The sequence below is a fragment of the Condylura cristata genome, unplaced genomic scaffold (assembly GCF_000260355.1).
Source record: "Condylura cristata isolate star-nosed mole 26May11 unplaced genomic scaffold, ConCri1.0 scaffold00001, whole genome shotgun sequence".
Classification (NCBI taxonomy): Eukaryota; Metazoa; Chordata; class Mammalia; order Eulipotyphla; family Talpidae; genus Condylura; species Condylura cristata.
The window spans coordinates 81576672-81592775 of NW_004567102.1; the positions used below are offsets into that span (position 1 = coordinate 81576672).

At 42.3% G+C, this 16104-nt stretch overlaps 1 protein-coding gene across 3 annotated transcripts in view; it reads left to right on the top strand.

The window, feature by feature from the left end:
- Positions 1-16104, top strand: part of ESR1 (estrogen receptor 1) — a 245118-nt gene that overhangs the window by 3183 nt on the left and 225831 nt on the right. The window lies entirely within an intron of this gene.

Sequence of the window (16104 nt, forward strand, 5' to 3'; positions counted from 1 at the left end):
AAGTTTAGGGGTGTTTAGGGTTCAGAGGAGCTCACGTTTTTACTTATTATTCTTGTATTTTCAAACGCTAGTTTGAGTATGCTCTTAAAGTTTCTTTTCCTTTTCTTTCTTTTTTGGGGGGCGGGCGATTGCTAGCCCGCACATCCCCGCGGCTCCCCTTTCCGCTGTCCAGGGCCCTCGGGCTTGCTTTGCGCTTCGCGGAAGAGCCAGTTGAATGCGCCCTCACAAGTTACCGAGCTCTGCCTTATCTGGTGGGATCCCCGTGGAGCGGATGACTGGCATATGACTTCTGACAGCCGGAAATTTATGGGTGTCCTGTGAGTTTAAAACGAGCCATAGCGAACAGGAGCATTCTGAAATCCTCCCTGCCAGCGAAGTTACCTTGCCGGCCTTTTCGGACAGGGACTGTCCAGGGCTGGGCATGGTGTCTGCTGGGGTCTGAGCCTTTGGGTCCCCGAGATGGACGCTTTGGAAGTCCCAGGGCGCCGAGAAGCACTTTTGTGACTTAAGTGGCAAATATTTTGCGTCCTTTCTAATTCTCCCCCTCCCCCAGCAGACTTGATGGCTCATCCTTCCTTCTTCCCATCTCCCCTTTGAATTTCTCTTTTCTCTTGACTGGGGAGGCCCCCAGGGGCTGCTTCTGGTGAATAGTCGCGACTGAATGGGAATGCCCTGGAGCTCTGGAAGGCCCGGGGCTTCCACGTGGGGGGGGGGCCCTGGCTCTGCTCCCCCCCATTGTGTGCTGAACCTGTCTCCTCCCTCCTCCAGACCCTCCTGCGTTGCAGGTCTTGGGTTATTTTCTAATCCCAAAGACATATTTACAAGAGAAGAAAGGGAGGAGGGCGTTGGCTGACTCCAGAGGAGGGTGCAGTTGGGTCAGGGGTATTTCGAAGCTGTACCCCACAGCATCCCACCACCACCAGCAGGTCCAGCCTCAGTGGCTCATAAAAGACAAACGACAAATAAAACTTTTAAAAGTTGGCATATTTCAAGTTAATGCCACTTGTTTTATTTCAGGGTTAAAATGGAAAGAGAAAAAGAACGTATTCTGCCCACTTGAAAAGTGTTAGAACAAAATATAACGATTAAGTCTAATTCACACTTTTTAAACCCCTTGATGGATGGAAGGAAGGCACTGGTATGATGTGAATTTCATAACCTCATGGTGGACTCCAGAAACTGTTTTCCTTTCATTTAATTTTCAGTTCTTTTATTGCAAATTAATGCCACTGAATTTCAATGGGCTCTAATGAGACTGCTCCTGAGTGGATTATTTACTGCCTTGCTAATAATTACAAAGGGTGCCTGGTCAATTAAAGAGGGTTCACATTTTATTCAAAATTGTTCATCATACCAGTGGCAAATAATATTATAATATGCCACATCCTAAACTTTTTTTGCATTAGATGATATTCAGATACTTTCAGAATAGTAAAAAAAAAAAAATCAGAAACTGAAAAAAATAAAGTGAAAAACTTGCAAGCATGAAATCTGTGCAGAAATTCTGTTTTAGAACTTTTTTTTTCCCTTTGTTGATTAGTTCCCATAACATTCTTCTTGTTTGAAATCTTATTTATCAGTGAGGGAGGAAGAAGAGGAGCCAATGCAAGTGTGGATTAAAATGGAAAGAAGTTATTTCATATTTCCCTCCTTCTCGGTTTTTCTCTTTGAATAACTCTAGGTAAAAAGAGTTACCCAGACTTATTCCAGAAACCTTTAATTTTCTTCAGTGCTTATCAAAAGTTTGGGGAGATTAAAGTAGTGTTTTCAAACTGTCAAGAATCACAGATCTTGAAGTAGTTTTAATGCGTTTAGGACATGTTTTTAAGGATTAAAATAGGAAAGCACATACTAGAAAAGATTGACTACAGGTGAGTTTTGTTTCCTGAAGTTTTGCTTTAATTATACATGCTTGTGTGTACCGACCGTGATGTAACATGCATTTCTTAGTGCCGGTGGAGGTCAAAGACTTGAAAACTACTGGCCTCAAATGTTATCAGTAGAGAAACAAATACTTCAGGTAAGTGACTCATTATCTACACAAACCAAACAGCTATTTTGATTTTCTTGATTTTGTTTCCTGCCTATAAATTAGCTGATGTCTTTGGGTCAGAGAGATTAAACTTTATTATTTCTTGGTCTTAACTTTTGCACATATAAAATGATGCTTTGGCTTCTCTGGCTGCCAGAATGCTCACATCCCACTGGGATGTGAGGACAGTGTAGGTGAAGTTCATGTTCTGTGGCATAAGATGCCGTGGTCCCTTTCTTCTGATCGCAGACATAAGCAGCTATAATTACATGTGAAAAAGACAGTAGATAAAACTACCTTGGGCATATAATAGTGTGAGAAACACTGTTACATATCCCAGCAGATTACTGAGAGGGGATACATTTGTAAGTAGTCAAGTTGTGATTTTGTGAAATGTCTCTGGACAACAAACATTTCATGAGAAAGGCAACCTGCCACCAGGATTTCTTTCTAGAGTTCCAACAATTTAGGAATTTTTGAATAACATTAAGCATGAAACTTAATTTATCTGTCATATTAAAAAAATTAAAATTAGGTGTTTAAGGCTCCATTGAGATATCAGGTATATGCCTCAGTATTCTTCAAGGCTAAATATTATCCACTTTTCAAAAAAAAAGAAAAGAAAAGAAAAGAAACCTTGCAAAAACTTATAAACCTTTTTGTGAACAGAGGCTCATCTCTGGGGAGTCACTTGAGTGGTCAGCTTTCAAGTTTTCAATAACTCTTGTCTTGTATTTAGGTGATATTTTAGCACCTTTCCCCCTGTTATTATTTTTATTCATTAAAATTGGTACTCTTTACCTGGTATTTTGTGCTGCCTAAGAATAGTTCTGAGGGGCACTTCTGGCCTCGGGAATGAGTATATTTTAAGTTGAAAAGGAGTCACATCTTTATTCCCCATTTCATTTTCACCTTCTCCATGCGGTCTGTAGCTTTTTGGCAGAAAGCACCTGAAAGGATGAGGAAAATTGCCACTTGCTATAATCTTCTTTCTTACCCTTAGTTAATTTGGATGCCTGGATTACTTTTGTGAATATGTTTAGATTTGACACTTACAATTTGGGAAAAATTCAGACTCAGCATTATTATTGCTCGCTTATTATTTGAAGGACATAATAGCAACAGTCAAGAATGGCAATGTCAGGAACAAGTTATCAGGAGAGGTGAACGATGTCAAACTCTTCATCAATGATAGACATTAGTAATTTTGTTAAGTGAGATAGTGTATATACAGGCATTAAAATATTACACAAGCATTTGCTCTGGTGCTTTTGTAAGCTAAAAAGAAACATTAGGGGAGAACAGATTTATTTGGTCAGGCATTTCTGTACAAATGTAGAACGATGATAATAGGCTAATTTGGAAGCCTAGTTTAAATAATACTTCATGATCTGCAACATTTACCTGCAGCCTTAGTTATTTATCATAAACAAAGGTTTCCTTGTAGGTACATCTTCTAAAAAGTCAAAACCCTGATTATGTGAAAATAGATTTACATAAGGAAATATGTAAATTTCAATTGTATGTAATTTAAAATGCACACTCAGCATAAAACTAATATAACCCACTGCTCCTTGTGACTTCCGGTTTATTTTCAACTTAACTTTTGAGGAGCCAAGTTAGAAGTAGGATGCTAAGTCTGTTCTTTTCTTTTCCAGGATGCATTGAAGGGTTGGGTCCAGGGAACCGGTTAGTTTACTTCTGAGTCTCAGTTTGCTTATCGAAGAGAGGAAAACAGGGTGAACACAACCATTTAGAAGCGAAATGCATACTCTAGAGAGAGATGCTATAAATCCAAAATACAGCTGCTTGAATACAAACCAGCCAAAGTGAAAGTATGAGAGAATTCACGCAAAGGAGGAAGTTCTGCACTCATGGAGTTGTTTTTATTTTAAACCCTACCGAGAAATTGGCAGATAATGCCATGTAAATAAAAAGCATACCCAAGCTGTCTCTGCCCCCTTCCTCACACCTAGGGGAGGTGAAGGGGAACACCTAAGTGATGGTCTAGCAGCAAAAGCGGAAAACACAATTGCTGAGTTTTGCCCCTTGGGAAATAGTTTTAGGAATCGTAAAGGAAATTATGCAACCACCAACACTTTCAATGATGTATATATTTTTAGACCCAATTAAAAACAAGAAGGATAGAAAGATGGCCCCAAATGCCAAAATTTTACATGGTATCATAAAGAATTTCAAGAAATTGGTTGAATCAGAAAGGATGTTTTTGTCACTTTTAAGCAATTGGTTAGTGTGTTGGTAGAATCCATGGTGGTGGTGGTGGCAATGACCTTTTGCTATCCCTCTGGGTAAATACTATTTCTGAATACCTCCCTTCTGCTCTGGAAACTACTCTACGCAGAACAGTCCTTTCAATGCACTTTCCTCTTCTTTGAGTCATTTTAGTATATCAAATCACTTAATTTCAGTAGTCAGACAATTTTAATGACTATGTTGTTGAAGATATTAACACCAAAAATGTCAAGTATGTAATGTTACCCCACAGAAAAATTAAAAAAGAAAAACCCAAACAAGCCAGGATTTTCCTTTTGCTTCCCCTCAGAGCGCTTGAGAGGGACAGATGTCACAGGAGCTGCTCCTGCGGCCCTGTCCTTCAGTCACACATGTCATCTGCAATCAGTAGTAGCCTCTGTGCTCCGTCCTGTTTTACTTTCAGAAACACTCATGAATTCGGTCTGGGGAAGTTATGGTTAATAACGTTAATTAAGAAATGTTCAGGACTGGACATTTCCAAATGAGCCCTCAGTAAGCTCTTTTTTGGGGGTGCTCCCTAAGTGTTACCCACTCTGTGGTGAAATGTCCAGGTTCTTACCTCCAGCTGGGAGCTGCAGGGCCGCCTGGCCGGAGGGTTGCTGGGCAGTTCCGTCCCCATCCTGCAGCCTTCGGGGCTCCTTCCACGTGTCCCCCCAAACAGAGGTGTAGTAAGGACCCAGCCGCAACATGCGCGTCCCTGCACTAGTTCTGATGAGTGGAGTTGTCTCGGTAAGTAAGCCAGTTTTTCACCTAAAGCCTGTGCTTTGATCCTGCAAGTAAAAAACAATTCTCCAGTTTCCTGAAACAAAATGGTGTTAGGAATCGTAATTTTTCCATTGGCCATCATTGCTCTCCCCTCTGCTGGCCTTAAAAAAATCAGTCCTCATATTTTCTTGTTTCTCCGCTTCATTTTCGAGTGTTCTTCCTTTTACGCTCCTTTTGGCCTCTTTCTGCTCTCAGGCTGGCTTTCTTCTTTTCTGCTTTTGTTGCTTCGTTGCTGTGTTCCCAGCTTTCCCCTCCTACCTGTTCTGGCTTATTTCTTTTATGGAGCTGTTTTATCTGTTATTTTAATGAACTCTGGAACAGGACTCAAAAGATTCTGGGAAAACAATAAAGCCTGGGAAAGCAAGTGGTGTACATTCACCTCCTAATCCAGAGTGGCCTTACTCATGTTAGAAGTTTAAAAAATGTTGCTTTTCCTTATCTTTAAGGATAGAGGCTTAATGCACATAAAATCGGGAAGAGATTTGGACTTAAGAATTGCTTGACAGCTCATTCCTCCTTTCTGTTGTGGTTTTCTTCCAAATTGTGGAGCTCATCAATGACTTAGGAAAAACTAAGTGTATTGCTGGTTTGGGGGCGTAGGGGCCACATGTCAATTAGTAAGTAGCCTCAGGAAAATTTATTGCAGGAGGGTGAGGTAGGAGGCCTCATACTTCTGCATGTGTTTGGTGTGGAGATATCAGTAGAAGTCTTTGCTGGTGTCCCTTGGGGACCGGTTGTCAGAGGCTGGAGGTGCATGTTAACTTGCACAGAATATTTCTGTGCAACTAAAGTCTCCCACTTAAGTTGCACTCACTTTTGCAACTTAAAAATTTGTAAGTACATTTAGTTTACTTATATCATGAAGGCATTTAAATAGTGTTTAAGATTTTTTTCCCGTAAAACTTTCACAATGCAACATTATCAGAAAGAGCATTGATTCAGGGTCCTCCTGTATGCTAACTTGCCTTGTGCTTTCTATTTTCTGGCTCTTTTTTGAAGACCTTACAAATGGGTGTGTTCACTTATGCTGGAATATTCCACATAATTCAGAGAGAACAGATGTCCTTTACCATTGGTGCAAGATAGGACGGAGTTATATGAGAAGTTGTTTCCGGTGTCACTCAAACAAACGTGTAGGGTCCTCAGCAGCCTGAGTAACAGGAGGGACGCCTATACCCTGGCTCAAACGGAGACCCTGCCTTTGTCATTCCTGTGTTCCTCTGAGCCTCGGCAAAGTGCACAGCAGCGGCAGAAAGTCCCAACAAACTGTCAGAGCAGTAGTTGAGTGAATGCCTGGGGGCCACCGGGAAGGTTGAACCTTTCGCTCAGGTCTCCTGGCTTGGAGAAAGACTGTTCTGGATCTTCATGTGATTGGAAGGCTGTGGGGAGCCTGTGAATCCTCCTTGGGAATAAAACTAGAAAGAAGGTGTTCCGCAATCTTGTTCCAGCTCTCAAGCTGTCAACAAGTGCCCTGTTTGAGGGCTATTTAGTGCCATGTTTTACATTTTTCAGCTTTTTGTTGGCATTTTGCTGTTGAAAATGACCCACCAACAGTGCTCCTGAGTGCAAAAAGGCTGTTTTTGTTTTGTTTTTAAAGATTTATTTTTATTTACTTCTGCATAAAAGAACTGGAGTATAGGCCAGAAGTGTGTGGGGGGTGAGAGGATTCACCAGAGACAGGGTGGGGAGCAGAACAGGCAGATCTGCTCGGACACAATGCTGAGGGGAGCTATGGGGAGACTGGGGAGGTCTGCTGTGCTCTGTGGGTCACTTCCTGGCTGGGGTTTGAACTAGGCCACAGTGGCTGGTAATAGCTTCCTAGTGCTGGGACTTTAACCCCTGTGCCACCCAGGAGGCCCTTGTGTTTTTTTTTTTTTTTTTTTTCTGACAAATCACTTATGCCAGTTAAACTTCACTCAGGTGTGAGTTACAGTGCTGCTGACTCTGAGTTCAAGGTTAATAAATCAGGAATATATATTAAGCAAGATTTCCTTAAACAGAAACACACATGCAGCAAGTTTATGTATGGATTGGTGAGATGAGAATGTCCTGACTAGAAGCTCACAAGAATCTGACCCTGTGTGTCCCTGAGAGGAACCGTTCATGGCCACTAAGTCAGTGTTTGCGGCAACTTTTAGGAGGTAACTTCTTATTGTACAGAAGAGAAGGATTAAATCACAGGGCTGGGATTAGGCTGCCAGCTTCTGTTTCTGGCTTGGACCCTGGCGATTTATCATCTGTGGCTCTGTGTGCCTCAGTTTACTCAGCTATAAAGTGCAGTCCTCATGGCTCCTGCACTTGGTCGTTGTGGGGATTCACGAGCTCAAAGCAAGCCATCATTTTTCATTACCTTTTGAGAAGGAAACTAGGTACCCAGCACCAAAGAAGGCGAATGTAAGAGCCATTGAAGACTCTGAAATGTTTGTAACTTCCCAATGTTTGTTTATTTCACCTCCAAGGGACCAGATTTAATACCCTGCTGTGATTAGAAGTTAAACTTTGCAAATCTGAAGGAAGCAGGAGACAAATGTTTCTTGCTTATCACACACTAGAATGCTAGAACAAGGCAAAACAAGTCTGTAAACTCCAACTAAGTAAATATAAATCAATCAATGAAAAAGCCAAGAGATTAAGTGCCATGGACTGAAGCCGCCCCAAAGAGGGGAGTGGAGTAAGTTCCGACTTAATGTCCATAGATTCTTGGAAACTGCGACTTTAAGCTCAATGACGTTTCCAGGTCCTGGAAAAGTTTCGTTCCACTGTGGCAGCTGGGATTGTTTTTTGTCGCGTTAAAACGAAACGACTTTGAGTGGGATGATATTGTTCAAGGTTCTGCTGTCTTTGCTTCCGAGAAGGCACCTAGCTTATGGATATGAAAAGGGGTCAAATACGGGGTGAGTAAGGTGCACGGGACTATGGTGATGGCACAGGGTGAACCGGTGGTGGGAAGTCCACAGGGATGACAGCCGAGATGGGAAAAGGCACAAAATGAAGAATGATGTAAAAATAAATTTAAAAGGTGTAAGGTGGGGAGGGTGTGGAGAGCATTTCTCACAGGTCAGGGAGCGGTTTGGAGCTCACTAGACAACATCTAGAGAAAGGTCTGCTCTTGAGAATCAAGGGTGATTTCAGAACGAGATGATTGAAAAACTTCCAAATACTCAATCATGCTTGACAATTTTGATAAGGCCGAACTGGGAGTAGGCAATGAAACGAAAAACAAAATTACCTCACAGGCTTTTCCGCTGCGTGGTCTCGTGGGCGCTGTTTTCCAGGCCTCTCTTGGGATTGTGTTCTATCGGGTCTCCCCCTAACTGTCCTGTTTGAAAGAGTGGGGAGAACCCTGAGCCCACAGTTCTGTGTGTTTTAGTCCAGGGATGCTGATTTCCAAATCTTCATTTCCTTGAGCCACTTGGGTTCCAGGAACAGAGGGGAAAGAAGAGTTGAAGAGAAGGTGATGGTCATATCAGTTTCTGTTCCTCCTCTTTCCTTAATAAAATTTGATGTCAGACAGCTGCTTTGGGTATAAAGAATAGGAAGCTGCAGACTCAGGCCACAGGCTATGAAAATGGAATTCGGGAGCAACCTAAACATGAATGCCCTTGCGCCCTGATGCCAGCTCGCTGCGTGATTTAGGATCTTGCAAAGTGTCTAGATGGTGAGGGAAACTGAAACCCTCCACGCCCCTCTCTGCTTCTCCTGCCCTTGGGTTTTCTTTCCTTGGAGTCTTCCTGCAGTTGCTGTGTGGCAGATTCTCTAGCTGCGATGCTGCTAGAACTTTAAATCCTAAATGTAGAGTTGATCAATTGCATGTAATTTCAGTTGTGTGTTTGCTAAGTTCCTCCAAGTCTTTCACATCCAGGACTTAGTTAAAGCTCTCATCACATATCCCTATCTGTGTTTAAGTATTTGTAGATTTTTTTTTCTTGCAAATAGCCTGTGGTATTTTTAATGTTTGCCCTCCATGCATTTTGCCTTTTAGAAGACTTGTTTATTGGTAAGGGAAATGGACATCCAAGGACTCCACCCTGCAAGGAAGCCTGGGCATGGCTTGGAGATCCTGCTTTACTTCAGTCACTGAGGCTGCAATTTTCCTCAGAAGCAGCAGTTAAAAGCCCAGATTGAAATCTTAGAAACATGTCTAAATGCAACTCCTCAGGTGAGCGTGAACAGAGAGGGGTTGCCTCCAAAGCCCCTATGACTGGTGGTAGAGTGGGAGATCCCACACAGTGTGGGATTTTCGCCCTCCCCGCCTCAGGGTCCAGGATCCCTTGCTTCTTTGTTCTTTTTTTTTTTTTTAAGATTTATTTTTTTATTTTTTATTATTATTTTTTAAGATTTATTTTTTCATACAGAACTGAGGTACAGGCCAGAGATGCTGAGGGTGAGAAGATTCACCAGGGACAGAATAGGGTCAGAACAGGCAGATTGACTAAGTACACTGCTGAGGGGAGCAGCGGGCAGGTCAGGAGAGGTCTGCCACGCCATGTGTATCTCCTGGGGCAGGCGGGGATCGAACTCATGCGGAAGTGGCTTAAGCTTCTTAGTGCTGTGCTTTAACCCGTTGCGCCACCAGGGAGGGCCTAAGATTTATTTTTATTTACTTATGCCTACAAGAGCTGGGGTATAGGCCAGAGGTGTTGAGTGAGAGGAGTCCCCAGAGACGGATGGGGCAGTAGAACAGGCAGATGGACTGAAATCCACGGCTGAGGGGAGAGGTGGGAGAGACAGGAGAGGTCTGCTGTGTCACGTGGGTCAGCTGGGGTGGGGGTGGGGATCGAATTTGTGCTGTAGTGGCTGGTGATAGCCTCATAATACTGAGACTTAACCCTTTGCTCCACCACGGAGGCCCAAATTTTAGTATTTTTGTTGAGTCCAAGTAGCTTTCCAAAATGAATGCATCCATTTGTATTTCCAAAAACTAGTGTATTATAGGCCTCATCGTTCTTTGTCTCCTTTCCAGAACTTGCTGTTGGGGGTCTTTTTAATATGTGCCATTCTCACAGATGTAAGATGCTAGTTTATTGTGGTTTTGATGGACTCTGGAATTTTTATGTTGAACAACCATAATTCACAGAAATGTAGTACCAGTCATTTTCAAGTCCATCTTAAAAACACATCTCAGATGGCTCGGCTGTCTGTCCTTTCTTTACACACAGCCAGCTCTCATTGCTCTAGTAAGTTCCTTATTGGTTTTGAGTTGTCAGACTGCATTAATTTTTAGTTTCTCCTGAGCATACCCCCCAATGTGTGTATTCAGTGTAGCCCTGCCTTTGCTTAGAAACCTTCAGTCGCTAGCCCCAGACACAAGCATATTCCCTAGTGTGGAATTCAGTGCCCTTGTGATTTGATTCCAAATGTTGAATTAACAAAGGAAGGGTAAGTTATTAAAAGTCAGAGAAATATATTTAGAAATCCTGTTGCTCATACTTGTTGAGCAAAGTGTACCCCTCCTTTGTTGAAACCTTTAACTGGATCACCTCCTTGGGTCATTATACCCAATGTAGGAAGCTGGTACTGTTATTATTCTCACATTACTCAAAAGAAACTAAGACTCAGCGAGGGCGTGACTTGCCCAAGGTCACACAGCCTGCAGTGGAGGGTTCGGCCTTCTAAATCAAGAGTTTGGACTTTGATACCATCTAGCCCTTAAACTATTAAAAGCATTATATTTTGCAGAAAAAATGACAGTTTGTTCTGTGTCATTGACTGATTTACTTGGCAGATGGTTGGTGAATCCCTTGCAGTATCTTTATATTTTAGTTGTGATAATGCTTTAATCTTAGACTGGGTCCCAAGGCTGCTTCTTTCAGTTTTATGGGAAATGCCTATTTTTATGATGGTTACAAAAAGAGTGTTTAAACAATTTTCCATTAAGTAAGGGGATGTTTTCCCTGCTAATATCAGAAGGAGCCATTAAATATAATCCTACCAAGACTTCCTGATGGCAACCTAATGCATTTTTCTGCATGTGAAACCCATCCGAGAATTTTAAATCTGGACAGAATTATAGCGTTCATTTGGTCCCACCCTCTCCTTCCACAGATGAAATCATAAAATCATAGTATTTTAAAGTTAGGAGGGATCTTAGGCATCATATATTCCTAACTCTTTATTTCCTGAGGGAAGCAATCGTAGTCTGGAGAGATGAAGTGTCTCCCCAAGGATTCCCAGTCAGGGCCGGCTGAGCCCAGATACCAGCAACCCTCCATCAGCCCCTGGCTTCATATGTAGAAGGTGGAGGTGTGACCTGCCCCTGTCACAGGGGACATCGAGGCTGTGCTGTCTGACCCATGTCGCTCCAGCCCTGACAGTGGAGCTCATTGGTCTCATTGCTTGAGACCAATGGCTACAAAATGATAGTGATGGCTGCAGTGGCTACTTGAGCGTATTGTCTGGACAGGTCAGCTGTTTCACGGATGTGTGGTTCTTCTGAGAATGTCTTTAAACCTCTTTGCCACTCCAGTTTTAGGGAACTGGTGGCAACTCAGTTCCTTTTCTTGTATTGAAATAATAACTCTGTCATTTTTAAAAAACTATATCTTGTTTATTTTGTGATTGCAGATTTCCTTTCTTGTTTTTCTTTGTGCTGTCTCCAGGCCTTAAAGGTTAGGGAACTCTCTCCCCAGAATTCCCTGAAGACTTATGCTGACTCCTTTCAGATTTCTAAAGCAATCGGGCACTAGTTTTATTCCACAATCACCAACTGGAAAATAGAATGTGCATTATTTCATAACAAGTATTTTGCCTCGTATTGATAAGATTAAAACCTGGTTCCATTTGTGCTTGATCCAGTCGCTAACATATAATAGGAAACATGGAACATGTTGAAAAATCTGTGTCCCCATCCAGTGTTGGTTATGTACTGTTTTACTATTAAAGCTTTCCCCTTGTAGTTTAATATTGTGCCAGGAAATGAAATGTAAGTTTAATAGGCATGGCAGTTGATAGAATCATGTGTCATAAGGATAATTAATGTTCCTGACAATTGTGATAGAGAAAGTCACGGTGGTGGGTTAAAACGCTACTACTACCAAGACGACGTGATACCATTTATGCTGTAGCAATTTCGATTTATCAGGATAGAGTTTATAATTAAACAACAGCATCTATTTTTCCATTTTTGCTTTCTTTAATGAGTTAAGGAACTGTGAGAATTGTCAATTAAAAGGCATGAAAAAGAGACACCATCTTATCTTTCTCAACATTGTAAAGAGAGCAAGTGGCAAGGAAATCCGCTTCTGTTTCCATCTGTGCTTTTCTACAGGTGAGAGAAAAAAACTTGAGTTGGTCAAAGTTAGGGTAGACCTCTTGAGGTTGCCCTTCATGTTTCTTTTGTGAAAAATGGTGGACCCAAAAGTGTCTTCTTCTAGTTTGGAAAGTGCCGTCAGCATCCTTTACACGAAATGACTTCCACTGAGATGTTGAAAGCAAGCTACCAGAGAGATATTTGGAGAGGCTTTTGCCCTGGATTCTGGGGGCTCCGTGCCAGCACGTGATGCTATACACAGAGAGGACGATTAGGTCAGTGGCAGCTTTTTCTAAACTGATGTTTCTCCTTGGAAGATGATCATTTCAATCTTCCAGAGGCTTGGCGAAAACTTTCTAATTAGATCCCCTGGAGCAGAGCGGCAACAGGTGGGTGGAAAGTGAGAAAGATAATTAAAGGTGTACCCCAACAGTCGTGAGCTGGCAGGGTGCCGCCGCCTCAGATGTGGGCTAATCCTTGGTGCCCTGAGCTATGGGAAAGCCAAGATACCTGAACCTCTAAGTACGAAGTAATTTTAGTCAATGGGAGAACCTTAATTTACTGTGATACCCCACTGGCTCAAGACTTAATGCACCTTCAAAAATGCCTATTTTTGTCCAAAATCAGATCTTTGTCTCTTGACGAGAAAAGCATGGTTAAGCCTTTGATGATTAACCTTTTCCATTGTCCTGAGCTCAACCCTGACTCTCCTGCCAGACTCAGGCACCTCTCTGTCCTTCACTGAAAAGCCTCGGATTTGGTGAATCCTCTCACCCCCGCACCTCTGGCCTGTACCCCGATCTTGTATGCATAAATAAATAAAATCTTGCCTAAAAAAGCCTTGGGTAATATGGGATGCCTGGGTAAATCTGAATTTCATGATGAAGAACAAAGAATATTTATTTAAGTATACGTATGTCTCACGGGATGTTATACTAAAAAAATCTGTTTATCTGAATTTCAGTTTAACTGACCTTCTTGCGTTTTTATTGGTTCAAGCTGGCAGTCTGAGCCATGTTGCTTCACTATTGGCTGTGTTTAATTTTTGAAGCTGACTGCTATCTGCTAGTAGCTAGCACACAGATGTCTGCCTGTTTCTTCCTACCCAAAAAGGAGGCTTGCTGATGTAGAATTTGCAGACTTATTTTTGTCATTGTTACTGGTTACAATTAAGGACAGAGGTTAAGTGTAAACACAGAATGAAATCACTGTTCATTCTATTACAGGTTCCCCTCACTATCTGAATGTAGTTTTCTCATGAAATTTTTCATAACCAGAAACAGTGGTAACAAAAAAGGAGCAATTATCACTCATTGATATGGAAACATCTTGAACATTCCCATCTCAAAACAAAACAAAAAAAAACAACAAAAAAGCCTAAAATAACAACAACAAACATGGAGGACCAATTCATGCTGCTGCAAAGCAAAAGCTAAGGCTATTTTCGCGTTTGTCATAAAAGCAGAACTTCTCTTTGGATTTCTTTCTGGTAGGAAAAAACAAGCACTATTGGGTCTTTGGTAAAAGCCACGTGTATCATGCAAACTTTTGAAAAGTGTGGGCCACCTCTACCTGAGAAGATAGACAGCTAAAAGTCTGGTGCTCTTACCTCATACAACTCTGACAAGGAGGAAAATCAGAGTGAGATCCAATAAAAAATGCCTGACTAATTAGGTAACTTTGTGACAAATATAGTGAGTGCTATAGAAATCACACTTTCTGTGATTGTTTGCCTTGGGAGAATCTTCCTGATTTTTTACAGCAAGGTTGGATTCCTGAAAAGAACAGTTTAGAGGAATAATTCTTGGAAATGCTTTCTACAGTATGAATGATTTAGAAGAAAAAGGTAATATGCTTGCACAACGCCCGTCCCCCTCCCTCAACTCCTCTTCAGTTTGCAGTTGGGGTGGGTGACTAGATAATGTGAGAACTTGACCTGTGGTGACTTGGGAGATGGCGCGTTGCTCGAGAGACCTCGTGCGGGGCTGCAGTTTGTGGGGATGGTGTGCGACAAGGTGGCGTGTAAAATAATCAAGGCTGTGGTGTGGAAGAGGGGATGGAGGAGTCAGCAAAATGGCAATGATGTTCCAGTTGCGTCTGAATGATAGGTCAGGCAGTTACTTGTATAATTTTCTGGGCGGAAATTTTATGAAGTGTTTTTGGTGAGTTCACCAGAAATGGAGAGTGAGTGAGAAGTCCCACATCCTCAGACATACTTTTGCTCAGTCACAACCCACTGAAGAATTTCCAGACTCACACTCCGTGGAATAGCAAGTGGTAGAGAGAGCTGGAGCAAGGCTAGAGATGGGCCCTCCAGAGTTCTCAGCTGCTTAGAGACTTGGTGCTCTGGTGGTGGCAACTGAGGCCACTGTCTCTTGCCGAGTGATTTTGCCACAGTGGGATAGGAGCCAGGTTCAAGCAGAGCACGGAGGGGTGCTATGAATTGAGGGTTGAACTCTCTGGTTGTTTCTGGCTTTCTGGCATTCTCCTATGGGGGTGGACTAGAACAGAGAGTCAGGAGAGCATTTCAAGTTCCTCTAGCAACCGTCAGAGGCTGCTGTCCAGAGAGAAGAAGGCCTGCAAATGCAGACTAGTGCCCATCAGCTGCTGGGAGGTAGGACAATGATGTTTCCAGGCTGCTCCCTTGTGACTTGGGCTCTAAGAACGTTGCTGTTAGCTTGGCTGACTTCCCCACTAGCTGTGCTGACTAGACCCTTCCGCTAAGGAGGAATTGAATTCACTGTGACAACGCAGCCTGTCTGACACACTCTTACCTTCTTCTCTTGGTGTAAAACTTTTACGAGGTTCATTGGATGGCTGGCCCAGTCTTCATTCATTCATTCATTCATTCATTCATTCATTCCTCTTCAGCAAATGCTTGTTGATCACCAACTCTATGCCATGTACAGTTCTACATGCTGCGAAGAGACCAGTGAGCAAACTAGAGAAGTCAGTTTTTCATGCAGAGCTCAGTCTGACTTTGACTCTGCCTGAGTGAAAGATCCAGTGGAGGGTTTTCAGGAAAGGAATGACCTGATCTGACTTTTTATTGTGCAAGGTTTTAGACCTTACAGAAATGGAATGGTATAAAGCAACCCTTCACATACTCATTACCCAGTGTTGACACTTACATGCTACTTGTATAGGTTTCAAAGGAGGATTATTTTCTTTATTTTTGCTTAGAAGAGTTGGGGTGCAGGCCAGAGGTGTTGGGGAATGGATGAGAGGCTTCACCAGAGACAGAGTGGGGAGCAGAACAGGCTGGTTGACGAAGTACACTGCTGAGGGAGCAGCGGGCCAGACAGGAGCAGTCAGGCCATGTGAGTCAGCTTCCTGGCCGGGGATCGAACTCAGCCTTCAGTGGTGATAGTGCTGAGACTTAGCCGCTAGGTCACCAGGGAGGCTCAAAGAGGATTATTATCTAAAACACAACTATATAATCACTATCCTATTTTGAAAGTTAACATTAATCTTTTAAATACTGAGAATTTGAAGTGACTTGTAGGTTGCCCTATGTGAAATGTCATGTGAGTGAGGATTCAGGCATTGATCAGGAATTAAATCCTTTCCACTGTTGGACTTTTATTAGAAGACAACTCTGTGTACTTCAAAATTGGTTTAAAATTTAAACCATCTGGCTTCAGGAGTTTTAGTTCCTTTTCACAAACATTATCTGATGCCATCATTTTTTTTTTTATTACAAAGTTTATTTTTACATCATTTTGCACATTTTTTTTCCCATCTCTATTGTAATCCCCGCGGGTTTCCCATCACCAAATCACCC